The sequence below is a fragment of the Mustela lutreola genome, chromosome 3 (assembly GCF_030435805.1).
Source record: "Mustela lutreola isolate mMusLut2 chromosome 3, mMusLut2.pri, whole genome shotgun sequence".
Lineage (NCBI taxonomy): Eukaryota > Metazoa > Chordata > Mammalia > Carnivora > Mustelidae > Mustela > Mustela lutreola.
The window spans coordinates 93,097,090-93,113,109 of NC_081292.1; the positions used below are offsets into that span (position 1 = coordinate 93,097,090).

Consider the following 16,020-nt stretch of genomic DNA (forward strand, 5'->3'; position numbering starts at 1 on the left):
CTTCAACAGATGAATCTATAAATAAGATGTGGTATATATGTACAATGGGATACTATGCAGCCATCAAAGGAAATGAAATCCTGCTATTTGTGATGACGTGGATGGAACTAGAGGGTATTATGCTTGGCGAAATAAATCAATCTGAGAAAGACAACTATCATATGATCTCCCTGATATGATGAAGTGGAGATGCAACATAGGCGGTTTCAGGCGTACGAAAAGAAAAATAAAAGAAGATGGGATTGGGAGGGAGACAAACCATAAAAGACTGAATCTCACAAAACAGACTGAGGGTTGCTGGGGGGAGGTGTGTTGGGAGAGGATAGTGGGGGTATGGACATTGGGGAGGGCAGGTGCTATGGTGAGTGATGGTGAGTGCTGTGAAATGGGTAAACCTGGAGATTCACAGACCTGTGCCCCTAGGGATAAAAACACATTATATGTTTATAAAAAATTTTTAAAAAATAGTTTTAAAAATCCATTAAAGAAAAAGCACATATTGCAAGCCCAGAGCTAATCTCATATTCAATCAAAAAAAATTGAAAATTTTCCCCTTAAAGATCAGAACAAAGACAAGTGTGTCCACTTTCACTACTCTCATTTGACATAGTACTGGATGTCCTACCAGAGAAACAAGGAACACAAAGAAATAAAAGACTCAAAAAAAAAAAAAGGAAGAAGTAAAATTTTCTTTTTTTTAATAACATGAACTTACATGTAAAAGAATCCTAAAAAATTCACAAAAAATTTTGAATAAACAAATTTAGTAAAGCTGCCAAATACAAGATCAATATATAAAAGACAAGAATTTTGTTTTGTTTCGTTTTTTTTTTCCAATATGGAATGCTTCCCAGTTTTTCATGTCATCCTTGTTCAGTGATCAAGCTAATCTCTGCATCATTCCAATTTTAGTATATGTGCTGCCAAAGTAAGCACAAGACGAGCATTTTAACACTCTAATGATGAACTATCTGAAAAAATAAAGAGAACAATCTAATTCACAATAGCATCAAAACTAATGAAATACTTAGGATAAGATTTAACTAAGAAGATGAAAGATATGTACCCCATAAACTATGACATTGATAAAGAAATTGAAGGAGACATAAATGGAAAGATAGCTCATATTTATGAATGGTAAGAATTAACATTGTTAAAATGTCCATACTACCAAAAACCATCTGTAAATTCAATTCCTATCAAAAATCCAATGTTAGGGGTGCCTGGGTGGCTCAGTGGGTTAAGCCACTGCCTTCGGCTCAGGTCATGATCCCAGGGTCCTGGGATCGAGCCCTGCATCAGGCTCTCTGCTCAGCAGGAAGCTGCTACCTCTTCTCTCTCTGCCTGCCTCTCTGCCTGCTTGTCATCTCTCTCTGTCAAATAAATAAATAAAAAATCTTTTAATAAATCCAATATTATTTTTTTACAGAAGTAAGTAAAGAATCCTAGAATTTATATGAGACCATAAAAGACAAATAATTAAAGCAGTTCTGAGAAAGAATGAAGAAGTGAAATTACACTTCTTGATTTGAAACAATACTACAAAGCCCTCATGCTCAAAACAATAAAGTATACTGGTATAAAAACAGACCAATAAACAAGTAGAACAGATTTGAGAGTCCAGAAATAAATCCTTTCATACAGTCACCTAATATTTGACAGGGGCCAACATATATAATGGGTAAAGATAGTCTGTTCAATAAATGATATTTAAAACTGAATAGTCACATAAACCAGCATGAAACTGGAAGCTTATATCACTCATAAATCTTAACTTGAAATAGATCAAAGACTTAAATGTGATGCATGAAACTAAATTTCCTAAAGGAAAACATAGGAAAAATTCTCCTTGACATTGGTCTTGCCAATAGTTTTTGGATACCAGGCCAAAAACACAAGCAAAAGAAGCAAAAATAAATAAATGGTATTACATTAACTAAAGTTTCTGCATTGCCAAAAAAAAAAAAAAAAAGAGAGAGAGAGAGAGAATGAAAACACAATCCACAGAATGGAAGAAAATACTTACAAATCTTATATCTGAAAAGAGGTTAATAATCAAGAGATACAAATAGAAAAAAATATATCATTAAAAAATAGCAAAAGGATCTCAATAGACTTTTTTTTTCAAAAAAGTTATATAAATGACCAACAGGAGCATTAAAAAGTGCTCAATGTAAAAACTCAGGGCAAATTCATTATGTTGTTGTTTACCTCTGAAAAACACAATATTACTACCTATTAGAATATATACTACCAAAAAATTAAAACTAACAAATTTTGGTAAATATTGGGGAAAATGGGGAACTTATGCACTGTGATAGGGATATAAATTTGTATGGAAAACAGTATGGAGACTATTCATATTATTAAAAGTAAAATTACCATATGATTCAGTAATCCCACTTCTAGGTATATATCTAAAGGAAACGAAGTCACTATTCGAAGACATATCTGCACTCTTATGTTCATTATAAAATTATTAACTCTAAGCAAGAGATGGAAATAACTTCAGTATCCATTAATGGATGAATGAATAAAATAAGTATGGTAAATATATACTATGGAATACTACTTAACCATGAAAAATTAAGAAATACTGCTTTTTACAACAGCATGGATGGATCTTGAAGGTATTATACTAAGTGAAATATTTCAAAGATTTTATATATATTTTTTAATTTATGTATTATGATATCCCTTACATACAGAATCTGAAGAAAAAGCAAACTAATGGAAACTTAGAGTTGAGTTGACAAGAGGTGAACCTGGGGTGGAATAAGGTGGTCAAAGGGCACAAACTTGCAACTATAATATGAAAAAGTTCTGGGGATCTAATGTACAGCATGATGATCATAGTTAATAATATATACATACTTTTTTATTGTGCTTCCCTTTATTAAACTTTACATATATCACATTCTTACAAGTTGAAAGTTTATAGCAATCTTGTATAAAAGAGGTCTGCTGCCACCATTTTTCTAAACATTTGTTCATTTTGTGTCTCTCTGTCACATGTTGGTAATTCTTGCAATATTTCAAGTTTTTTCATTATTATTGTATTTGTTATGGTGATCTGTGATCAGTAATTATGACCCACTGAAAACTCAGAACTAGTTTACTTAAGGTATATACATTGTTTTTCTTTAAAGACATAATGCTTTTGAACAGTACAGTATAGTGTTTATTTTTTATATGCACTGGGAAACATAATTTTTTATTTGCACTGGGAAACCAAAAAAAATAATAATGATTTGACTTAGTTGATTGAGATAATCACTTTATTGAGGCAGTCTGGAACAAAACCCACAAGACCTCTGAAGTTTATCTCTACTGTACTATATACATAAAAGTTGCTAAGAGAGTAGATCTTAAAATTCCTTACAATACATGCATAAAAAACAGAGGCAACTATATGAGATAGTAGATGTATTAACATTTTTATGTAGATTATATTGCAATACAGATGTATACCAATTTATCAAATGGTACAGAATTTACACAATGTTAAAAGTTTGCAGTGTTATAAGAAATCATTTCTTAAATTTACAAATTATAATATGTCAATTATTTTTCAATAAAGCTCGAAAAAACTTTTTGTAGAATTAATCTATTTTTCAAAAAAGGAATTAAGGAAGTAGAAACTGCAACTAACTCTGAAATAATAGAATACAAAATCCATTGTAGTTATATACACTGTGACAAACACTATTAGTTAGTTTACAATGAAGGAATACTTATGAAGCATGAAGGATGGTCTATAAATAAGGCTGAAAGAGCTCAGTTTTAAGGTTTAAATTTAAAATCTTCTTTTGAAATACTAAACTGACCACCCAGTTTTCCAAACATAAATGTCTTAACTGCATGAATTTATTTCATACAACTCTATAATCTAGTTTCATAAGAAAGCAGCATGAAAATTTTGAATAAGACAGACTTGCTTAAGTTTCTTTATGTTCAACAGTAAAGGATACTTCCCTAAAAATAAATAGAAGAAAAATCTGCATATTTATCATGATAATTATTATTCATAATGAGATTCATATTGAATTAGGGAATATATATCCTCAGAGGGGGTAAAGTAAAATGAAATTTATTTTGGTAAATGTGTCTATGAATAGTCAATACAATGCCTCAATATAAATGAATATTATCATTTTGAACAATTTAATTACTATTATTAGAATTATTATAAGTATAAAAATAGCTATCATTTTAGCATGGAATATGAGACTCTCATGCTCCATGCTTCATTACATCCACACAACAACTCTGCATAATAAGTATTATCATCACCATTTCATGGGTGAAAAAACTGAGGCTAACACATTTAGATAACTGGTTTATGATTACATGGCTGGTAAAGATGCATCACACTAATTTAGGCTTTATGATTTCAGAATTGTACTCTTTCCACTGCACATTCTAATTACTCTGTAAATACTTGGCTTGTTTTCATTTAGTTCTTTAATTTTATTCATGTGGCGATGGCTTAAAGCTCCATTTAAAGGAAGCTTAAAAAATTCATTTAGCCAAAAGCTCCCAAGAAATAAAAATGTCATGGATCTAATGTAGACATGGATATCATTAGTTAATGAGTAACTATATATTTTCCACTCTAGTGAGATAACAATCAGAGTCTTTTTCTAAGTTTTAGTCTCTGAGTGTTCAAAAGGACTTTGTTAAAATAGAAATATTTAGACAAAGGTGATCAAAAGTCTGGATCAGGTCACCTTAAGATAAATATTAGGAAACTGAGGAAACAAATGGAGATTTGAACACTGAGCTATGATATAATGAATGGTTTAAAGTATTTAGTAGAGAATAGAAAAGCCCTTTGAAGCCTGGTCTTAGCCTAGCATTGCAGCTTCTGGCATATCTGTCTATCTATCATTTACCTATCTATCTATCTAGATATAAATTTGAAAACTTTTTTAACTTAAAGATTTTGAGAAATAGAACATAATTAGCACCATAGAGGATCTGTTTATGATAACAACCTAGCCCCTCCTCCCAGTTTGTTAATATTCTCTCTTATTTAATGTAACATTGTGCAAATATACCACTACTGATCTGCCGTTATGAATGAAATAACTATAATCATCTGTTTGCATATCCTGATGAAAATATTCCTTTAGTTCCATGTTGTATTTCTAGGAATGGACCAATTTTTTTTTTAAATTTTTAAGTTTTCTAAATATTGTCCAACTTTCCTCATATGTTTTTATTATGTGCACTGTCATTCCTTCACATTCTTGCAAGACATTTTCACTGTTGCCCAATATGGTAAGTGTGTAATAGTATGCCATTCTAGGTTTTAATTTATTTTTAATTTAATTTAATTTAATTCCAGATTCATAATAAAGATAAACAGTTTTTATATATGAGTGGCCATTTGGATTACCCTTTCTGTACAGTACATGCTCAAATCTTTTGATATCTTAACATTGTGTTATACTGACTTCTTTAATAGTAGATTTTCTGAATGAACTTTTAGCTGTGTAGGTCTTCTCTATTTTATTTTGAACTTGTTTTCATTTCAAAATCTTTATATTTATTTTCATAATCTGCTTTTATTTTGCTTTGTCTATTATCTATCTATCTATCTATCATCTATCTATCTATTTATTTATTTGCAAGCAAGAGAAAGCGAGCTAGTGAGAGCGCAGGGATGGATAGAAAAAGAAGGGAAAAGAATCTTAAGCAGGCTCCAGGCTCAGCACAGAGCCCAACTCTGGGCTCTATTTCACAACCCTGACATCATGACCTGAGCCAAAATGAAAGAAATAAAATAAAATTAAGGTGTTAAAAAAAAAGGACAAAGAATTGGAGGTTTAATTAAGTGAGCCACCCAGGCACCCCTGTGGTATCTTAAATTGGCTGTCATATCTTTAAATTCTAGAGTATCCATTTGGTTCATTTATAAAACCTTTCTCAATATCATTTTTAGTTTCAATTTTTTGTTCAATTTGCTTCCCCTCTCATTTATTTGAGCAGAGTAATCAAGCCATTTTACAATCTTTATTGATCATTTTAACATCATACTTAATCCCATTTTGTCTTTCAAATCTTGTTAATGGTTTTTCTTTGTGTGCTTTGTTCCATTTTGCTATGTTCAAGACATTATATTTGAAACTCTTATTGAGTAGGGATAATTAAGAGCTATAATAATGGTATGGTCCTCCTTGGCAGGATTTTCTCTTATATCTGAGACTCTACAAGACAATCATACTCCAAATTCAGTGATTGACTTTCTCAGTTTACACAGAAGGCAAGGTAGGCTATAGTCTTATTTCTGCTTCTCCTTGTGCTTTGGGGATCTCAACTTAAATTTGGGTTGTACCAAAGTCCTCAAATTTGATTGCTGCTGGATTTTGAATTTTGTTTCTCTAGTATCAAGAGTCTATTAAAAACACAGCTCAGTGTGTTTTAGCAGTTTCAAATGCTCTCATAGCTAAAATGGCTTCAGGGCATATATCTCTGGGCTCTCATTGTATTTCCTATTTTGGCCCAGTAATCCCTCCCTTATTTTTATAATCATTCTGATATTTTTAACTTTAAAAGCTATTTTGTCTGGATTTTTAGTTGTCTTAAGAAAGAGTTTTTAGATCACCATTACTAGAAGCAACAACAAATATACATGAAAATATCTGCAGTAGTTTATCACATCTTTATGGCTTTGAACTTCCATAAGCCGAGGCATCCTTCTCTAATCACTTAGGCAAACTCCAATTTACCCTTTAAAACAACACAAGAATTGCTTCATTTAAGAACATGTTCAGGGATGACTCTTCCCCACTGTTCTTACCAACATTCCCACACACTCTTTGCTACCCACACTTGTTTATGAACTTTCATTAAGTATATCAGCGTCATTAGGTATATAGAATTTTGCTCTATTGTATTTTTGTCCTTTAGAGCTTTAATTAAATATTAATTCCATAGAAAGTCTGTCCCTTTTCTTTCAAACCTGGGTTAGTTATTTCTTCTCATTCTTTGTCAGAAGTTACTTTATTAGAGAAACTTACAGCTGTATTGTGACTTTGGAGCCTTTACAGTTTTTTGACTGGAAAAATCACCCATCCCTGAGATTTTTACGCAGCTTCCTAGCTGATATTATTCAGAAATCTGTTCAAAACAGACTTTTTCAGGGAGGCCCTTTCGGACCACTCAGTTACAAAACCTCTTCTCAATCACTGCTCTTTTTAAAATGTGCTTATTTAGTTCAAATATGCATCACTATTAAAGAAAAACCAGTACGATTTTTTTCTTTTTAAAGTTGGCTTACCTATTATCTATCTCTCCCATTAAAATGATTCCTCTGGGCTGGGGTTTTGTTGTGCACATCTTAGGCCAGGCACTCAATAAATTGTCTCTGAATGATTGAATTGTTTGACTCCCTTGCTAGATTCTCAACTTCATGAGGCCAAGGATTGTTCTATTCAGTCCTTCTTTACCCTCAATGTCTGTTATATTGCAGTCACTTACGTGACTAATGGGAAAAATCACAGAAAGAAAGAGTTAAAACTACAGAAAAACCCCGTAGGTTCAATAACACAAAGCTTTCTAAAATTATTTAGCCCAGGAATTGAATACTGGCTGCACTTTTGATTTTTTTTAAATGGTATTGAATTTAATTTAAATGGAAATACTTGAATGGTAGAATAATAAAAAAAATTTATAAAAGCAACTTGCTCCTTAAAGTAAGAATTATATAGGGCATCTCTTCTAGAAGCAAAATTTTCAAATGTCAAACATCTAAAAGCATAGAGGAGAAGTAAGATTGTGAATTGTACTTCAATGCTCTTTTCTTTATATTCAGCAAACAGCTTCATTCACACCTTTCCAATTTTTTCAACTCTTTTAACAAAGCCTTCAGAGGAGTTACTGCTGATGACAACCATCACAGCCTAACAGGAGAAATTTTATAAAGAAAAATAATAGCATGTTTTTCCCAAATTGTTAAGGATATGGTGAAGCTCTGTCGGATTCAAAGGAGGAATGTGCAATTCCATGCTATATATAATAATAACTTATTTTAATAGTGGCTTTGCAATTTTTCAGATATATCCATTTACTGAAACCACTATCAATTAAACAGAAACAAACAAATTAACAGGGGTTCGAGACAGGAATTATCTAATCTAAAAATAGCACATGTTCACAGAATACACAACACATATCCCAAGTACTACTATAGGTTTCAAGTAATAGTCAAAACAATAGTAAACATGATTCAGACCCTACCAGTCAAATCATAAATGGGACCTTAACTGTAAATCCTTATCTTTAGATCAAAGCGGGTAACTGGGTGCTGAGGATACATTATAGAATTAATATGTCGTAGAACTCCTCTGAAATGAGTCATTTATTCCATCACTTTTCCTTCACAGCTGCTGACCCATGTTTTGGTTCCTGGAAATAGCTGCTACCCTGTTGTACTTCTTAAAAGCACATATATTGATAACTTTACTCATTCCTCCATTCCTCTGTGACTGTCACTGTGTTAAAATGTGGAGTCAGCTGACTCACTTGTGGTGGTAATAAAGTAGATGAGTTTGCAAAGTATTTTGTTATTTCTAAAAATGCAAAAACCAAATTACATTGAAATCATAAGGGGTGTTTCAGGGAGAGCTGTAGGATGTGGTTTGTTGTGTAATCCACAGAGATTAGCTCCAACACATATTTAAACTCTCCTCTAGGAGCAACCTTAGTGGTAAAGCAAGAAGATAAACAGATGTATACACACTCTGGCACAAAATTATCACTTATGTTTGGCTTCCTAGTCTCCTCGTGTTCCTTATTTATCTTAACTTCTCTCTGAAATCAGGAAACACAAAATCTCAATCAGTTGACATTTTTCTACTGAATTACCCAATAGTCTGATCATACCCCTAAGACTTTTTTAAATTAGTTCACTCATAATCCCAAATCTGCTTTGCTTCCTCATCTGAGTACACTGTAATTTGATTTCAAAATGAGGACAGTTGTCAGTAATGCCACATTCATTAATCTATTTTACAATTCCATGTACTTAGAACTATGAAAATATGTTAATAACATCCATTCCAATAAGCCACCCTAAATTTATTATCATGAAACAAGACCTCAAGAAAGAGAATTCAAAATCATCCATGTATTTGCAACTTATTGCAATAAAGCCTTTATCAATAGACTTCCCTGTGCACATGGTGGTCAAATTGCTGGTAAAAACCAGCCAGATCTATTACAAGCTTTCTCATGGCTTCTAGGTAACCCAAGTGAGCCTTTATTGATACTGGGAAGAGATAAAGCAGGGAAGGGATAAACAGTGATGTAAGAATTGGCTAGACAAAAGTAATGACTCTCATTACAAAGTGAGTATTTTAAAGCAAAAGAGCCTGTTGGGAATATTGTTTTATAAAATAGTGGCTTTTTTTTTAACTTTTTAAAATTCAATTAGTTAGCATATAGTGTACCATTAGTTTCAAATGTAGATTTCAGTTATTCATCCATAGCATATAATAGCTAATGCTCAGTACTTACTGTTATAGCTTCTTGAAAGCAGAGTTTTAACCCACTGAGCCACCCAGGTGCCCTTGAAAGCAGAATTTTAGATCATATTTTCTGATTACTGTAGTACAACACTTTCCTGCTAGCAATCTTCAAAACATACTGTTTGTTAGAGGAATTTCTTTAATAATAAATAAATAGGAATTTATTTAAATTTATAAATACATAAAGTAAATAGGAATTTATTTAAATTTATTTAAATATTGCACACTGTTTCATTGTTCATAAATAAGGTGATGATATTTTAGCCATTAGTTGGTAGCACTGATATATCACTTTCTTTTTACTTCTTAGTGCATTCTCTTTACAAAAAATAGATATATATTTTATAAGAATCTGAATCTGTGGCAAACATTTAAAAAACCCTATACAGTAAAGTTTATCATTTTAAGTAATCAATTATCTTCCTCAATTGTGATAGTATATCCTTCTATCTAGGCCAGATATTGTATGAGGGAATTGAAGAGACATACTTTTCTAAATTTCACTTTTCTCATCTGCAAAATGCTAATCATGATCCTACAATAAAATACACTTATAATTTTTTGATGAAAATTTATTTATTTATTTTAAGATTTTATTTATTTATCAGAGGGAGTGGGCGAGAGAGCAAGCACAGGCAGACAGAATGGCAGGCAGAGGCAGAGGCAGAAGCAGGCTCCTGGCCGAGCAAGGAGCCCGATGCGGGACTCGTTCCCAGGACGCTGGGATCATGACCTGAGCCAAAGGCAGCTGCTTAACCAACTGAGCCACCCAGGTATCCCTTTTGATAAAAATTTAATCTGTATAAACAATATATTTGCTGTAATGCGTGGTTCATGGAAAACATCTTATTTAATTATAAGCAACAACAGTATTAGAAATTAAGTAAATGTATCTATAATATTTAAAATTTTAACACATAATTCCAGTGCATTGCCTTATATTCTCAAATCCCTTTACCACTTTCACTGACAGAGTCAAATGTACTTTTTCTACTAGTAGCCAGCTCTTTGTCTTTTGTCAGAAAGATGCCCTTGTGAATTATTTATAATAGAGATATTAGCAATAATAATAATAATAATAATAATAATAAATAGCAATGAAAATGTTAAAAAAAAGTTTTCTTAACTAATTAGGGTTCTTAGACATCAATTAGAGGAACCACCTCTGGCAAGCAAATTAATCTGCAAGACATTACCAGAATTAACAAGTCAGTCAGATAAAGGGTCCGTAGACTGAAAGGTGAAGCAAAAGGACTAGGTTTGGAAAATAGGTAAGGACAATGAAAAAAATGATCAAATTTTTGGGCAAAATAAATTCTTAGGTGTCCTTTTAATGGAGTCCTTGGCATTATGTAGCAGAATCTCTGGAGATTATCTCAATCCATTGGGGTCACCCCGTTTATTAGCTTGCTATTGACAAAGGTATTTACAAACTGTAGAGCAAGAGGTTATAATGTAGAAAACTGATGGTAATGCACAAGATTCTTGTTAACAATAATGCAAGTTAGTTGATCAGAAGGTGTGGGACTCTCTGACTCTGAGTCCCCTGGTGTCACCTTTTGATTTTAGTAACCAAAGGTCCAGAGGCATTGGGGAATCCTGATATGACCGGCCAGGGAGGGGACGTGTCTGGCGGGCGAGCTCTCTTCTCCCTACATCCTCTCGGCTTCAGTACAGCAGAAGAACATGTCGCTTCCTTTAGGATGTGCCTAGAAATGAGCTGGGCAGGGGGGTTTTCTCTGTAATGGGGTGCCTGGATATGTTGGTTCCAATTCCGTTGGGCTCTGTCGTCAGGGAAGTGAGGTCACCACTGCCTGGGGGCTCCTTACCGAACTTCCTGCTGTACCAGAACTCCCTGAGCCGGCGGTCCCCAAGCTGCTCAGGCTCACACTCCACTCAGGCAGTGCCCATCCAGTGACCCCCATACAGCCTCCCCCAGCCCCTGGGAGGCCTGGGTGCGGCTGTTGTCCCCGCTGGAGGCAACAGAGCTGGATTTATACTAGGTCAGTGTTAGGGTTAGGATTGAGAAAGACTTAGGGTCTGGGTTAGGGTTAGATGTCCTTGGGGTCAGGGTTAGCGTAAGGCTTAGGGTAGGGCTCAGGGTTGGGGTTAGGTTCATGGTTTGGTTTAGGGTCATGCTCACAGTAGGGTCAGGGTTAGCATTACGGTCAGAGTCACGTCAGGGTCAGTTTTAGGGTGATGGTTAGGTTTAGGGTCAGGTTCAGGGTCATGGTTTGATTTAGGGTCAGGTTCAAGATTTGGTTGGGGGCAAGGTTCATGTAAGGGTCAGGGTTAGGTTTGGGACAGGTCTAGTGTCAGGGTTAGGGTCAGGGTCAGGATTAGGTTCATGGTTATGGTAAGGTCAGCTTTATGTTTAGGTTCTGTTTTATGAGTAGGTTCAGGATCAGGGTTAGCTTTATGCTTAAGATTCTGTTTAGGATCACCGATTGGGTCAGAGTTAGGTTTATATTCAGGGTTAGGGTCAGTGTTAAGGTCAAGGCCAGGGTCAGGTTTAAGGTTAAGATCTGACATTGGCAAACTACAGAGTTAGGGTTATGATCAGCGTCAGGATTATTGTTAAAGTGGGGTTAGGGTTAGGGTTAGAGGTAAGTGGAGGGTTAGACCGGGTTAGGGTCAGTGTCAGGGATAATGATAGGGGTTAGTTTTAGGGTTAGGTTCAGCGTTAGGTTTCGGGTCAGGGCCCGTGTTAGTGTCATGGTCAGGGTTACGTTTAGGGTTAGAGTTAGGGTCAGGCTCACAGTCAGGGTCACTGTTAGTGTTAGGGTCGTGGTCAGGGTCACTGTTAGGGTCAGGGTTAGGTTTATGGTCTTTGCCTGGGTCAGGTTCATGGTGAGGTTTAGCGCCAGTGTCAGGTTTACGGTCAGGATCAAGTATTGGTTTAAAGTCCACATTCGGGTCAGGGACAGTGTTATGTAGTGGTCATTGTTAGGGTTATGGTTAGGTTTAGTCTCAGGGCCAGGGTCAGGTATATGGTCAGGGTCTGGTATAGGCAAAGTTCAGGGTTGATCATAGTCAGGTATAGGGTCAGGGTTATTGTGAAAGTTTAGGGTTAGTGTTAGGGTTAGCGTTTGGTTGACGGTTAGGGTTAGAACTTGTTAGGATCAGGGTCTGTTGTAGGGTTAGGGGTTACTCTTATGGTTAGGTTCAGCGATAGGATTCGGGGGATGGCCCGTGTTAGTGTCAGGGTCAGGGTTACATTTAGGGTTAGAGTTAGGGTCAGGCTCACAGTCAGGGTCAGGTTTGTTGTTCAGGTCCGGGTCGGAGTCACTGTTAGGGTCAGGGTTAGGTTTATGGTCATGGTCTGGTTCAGGGTCAGGGTGATGTTTAGCGCCAGTGTCCGGTTTGGGGTCAGGTTCAGGTATTGGTTTGAAGTCCACATTCGGGTCAGGGACAGGATTGTGTAGTGGTCAGTGTTAGTGTCATGGTTAGGATTAGGGTCAGGGTCAGGTCAGGTGAAGTTCAGGGACAGGTTCAGGTTTAGGGTCAGGCTTTGGTTTAGGGTCAATGTTCGGTTCAGTGTCACAGTTAGGTTTTTGCGGTAGGGTTTGGGATTGGGGTTAGGGTTAGAGTTAGAAGTAGGGTTATGGTAAGGCTTAGACAGCGTAAGGTCAGGGTTATGGTTTGGTTTAGGGTAGGGTTAGTGTTAGGGTCAGGGTCAGCGTTAGGTTTAGGTTCAGGGTCTGTATTAGGGTCATGGTTAGAGTTACCTTTAGGTTTAGAGTTAGGGTCAGGTTCACAGTCACGGTCAGGGTTAGGGTTAGGGTCAGGTTTAGGTCAGCATCAGGGTTACGATTAGGGTCAGGTTCATGGTCAGGGTTAGGTATGAGTCTTGGTTACGGTAATATCAACGTTAGATTTAGCTTAAGGGTCCACATCAGGGACATTGTCAGGCTTAGGTTTAGGTTTAGGGTTCAGGTCAGGATCACAGACAGGGTCAGGGTCAGGTTCAGGGTCAGGGATTGGGTTAGGATTTGGGACAGGCTCACAGTCAGTGTCAGGGTCTGGGTTAGTGGTTACTCTTAGGGTTAGACCCGCTCTTGGGTCATGGACCCATCCGGTCAGGGTCTCAGGATAAACCCTGGGCAGAAGGGTGTAGACCCTCCACCCAATCCCACTTAACCAGCCTTAAACTGGAGTGTGAACATAACTTGCCCACCAGACATGTAAACCCTCATCAGCCTCATCCTGCTTGGGGCATCTCCACCCTCGATGGCATGGTCAGGTCCTCTTTACACACAGACACACAGACACCCAGAGGCACACACACACACACACACACACACACACACACACACACACACACATACAGAGATGGGGAGGAGACCTAGGGCTACACCGGTTGATCAGAAGGTGTGGGACTCTCTGACTCTGAGTCCCCTGGTGTCACCTTTTGATTTTAGTAACCAAAGGTCCAGAGGCATTGGGGAATCCTGATATGACCGGCCAGGGAGGGGACGTGTCTGGCGGGCAAGCTCTCTTCTCCCTACATCCTCTCCTCTTCAGTACAGCAGAAGAACATGTCGCTTCCTTTAGGATGTGCCTAGAAATGAGCTGGGCAGGGGGGTTTTCTCTGTAATGGGGTGCCTGGATATGTTGGTTCCAATTCCGTTGGGCTCTGTCGTCAGGGAAGTGAGGTCACCACTGCCTGGGGGCTCCTTACCGAACTTCCTGCTGTACCAGAACTCCCTGAGCCGGCGGTCCCCAAGCTGCTCAGGCTCACACTCCACTCAGGCAGTGCCCATCCAGTGACCCCCATACAGCCTCCCCCAGCCCCTGGGAGGCCTGGGTGCAGCTGTTGTCCCCGCTGGAGGCAACAGAGCTGGATTTATACTAGGTCAGTGTTAGGGTTAGGATTGAGAAAGACTTAGGGTCTGGGTTAGGGTTAGATGTCCTTGGGGTCAGGGTTAGCGTAAGGCTTAGGGTAGGGCTCAGGGTTAGGGTTAGGTTCATGTTTTGGTTTAGGGTCATGCTCACAGTAGGGTCAGGGTTAGCATTACGGTCAGAGTCACGTCAGGGTCAGTTTTAGGGTGATGGTTAGGTTTAGGGTCAGGTTCAGGGTCATGGTTTGATTTAGGGTCAGGTTCAAGTTTTGGTTGGGGGCAAGGTTCATTCAGGGTCAGGGTTAGGTTTGGGACAAGTCTAGTGTCAGGGTTAGGGTCAGGGTCAGGATTAGGTTCATGGTTATGGTAAGGTCAGCTTTATGTTTAGGTTCTGTTTTATGAATAGGTTCAGGATCAGGGTTATCTTTAGGCTTAAGATTCTGTTCAGGATCATGGATTGGGTCAGAGTTAGGTTTACATTCAGGGTTAGGGTCAGTGTTAAGGTCAAGGCCAGGGTCAGGTTTAAGGTTAAGCTCTGACATAGGCAAAGTTCAGAGTTAGGGTTATGATCAGGGTCAGGGAGAGGGTCAGGATTATTGTTAAAGTGGGGTTAGGGTTAGGGTTAGAGGTAGGTGGAGGGTTAGACCGGTTTAGGGTCAGTGTCAGGGATAATGTTAGGGGTTAGTTTTAGGGTTAGGTTCAGCATTAGGTTTCGGGTCAGGGCCCGTGTTAGTGTCATGGTCGGGGTTACGTTTAGGGTTAGAGTAAGTGTCAGGCTCACAGTCAGGGTCAGGGTTAATTTTAGGGTCAGAGTCAATGTCACTGTTAGGGTCAGGGTTAGGTTTATGGTCTATGCCCGGGTCAGGTTCATGGTGAAGTTTAGCGCCAGTGTCAGGTTTACGGTCAGGATCAAGTATTGGTTTAAAGTCCACATTCGGGTCAGGGACAGTGTTATGTAGTGGTCATTGTTAGGGTCATGGTTAGGTTTAGTCTCAGGGCCAGGGTCAGGTATATGGTCAGGGTCTGGTATAGGCAAAGTTCTGGGTTAGGCTTATGATCATAGTCAGGTATAGGGTCAGGGTTATTGTGAAAGTTTAGGGTTAGTGTTAGGGTTAGCGTTTGGTTGACGGTTAGGGTTAGAACTTGTTAGGATCAGGGTCTGTTGTAGGGTTAGGGGTTACTCTTATGGTTAGGTTCAGCGATAGGATTCGGGGGATGGCCCGTGTTAGTGTCAGGGTCAGGGTTACATTTAGGGTTAGAGTTAGGGTCAGGCTCACAGTCAGGGTCAGGTTTGTTGTTCAGGTCCTGGTCGGAGTCACTGTTAGGGTCAGGGTTAGGTTTATGGTCATGGTCTGGGTCAGGGTCAGGGTGAAGTTTAGTGCCAGTGTCAGGTTTAGGGTCAGGTTCAGGTATTGGTTTAAAGTCCACATTCGGGTCAGGGGCAGGATTGTGTAGTGGTCAGTGTTAGTGTCATGGTTAGCATTAGGGTCAGGGTCAGGTCAGGTGAAGTTCAGGGCCAGGTTCAAGTTTAGGGTCAGGCTTTGGTTTAGGGTCAATGTTCGGTTCAGTGTCACAGTTGGGTTTTGGCGGTAGTGTTTGGGATTGGGGTTAGGGTTAGAGTTAGAAGTAGGGTTATGGTAAGGCTT

The 16,020-nt window shown here is 37.7% G+C and overlaps 1 non-coding gene across 1 annotated transcript; it reads right to left on the bottom strand.

Moving 5' to 3' along the window:
* Nucleotides 1–832: 832 nt before the first annotated feature.
* Nucleotides 833–936, bottom strand: LOC131828388 (U6 spliceosomal RNA). Its single transcript, XR_009352403.1, has one exon. It is a non-coding gene; the product is annotated as a U6 spliceosomal RNA (small nuclear RNA).
* Between the last annotated feature and the right edge of the window lie 15,084 nt (nt 937–16,020).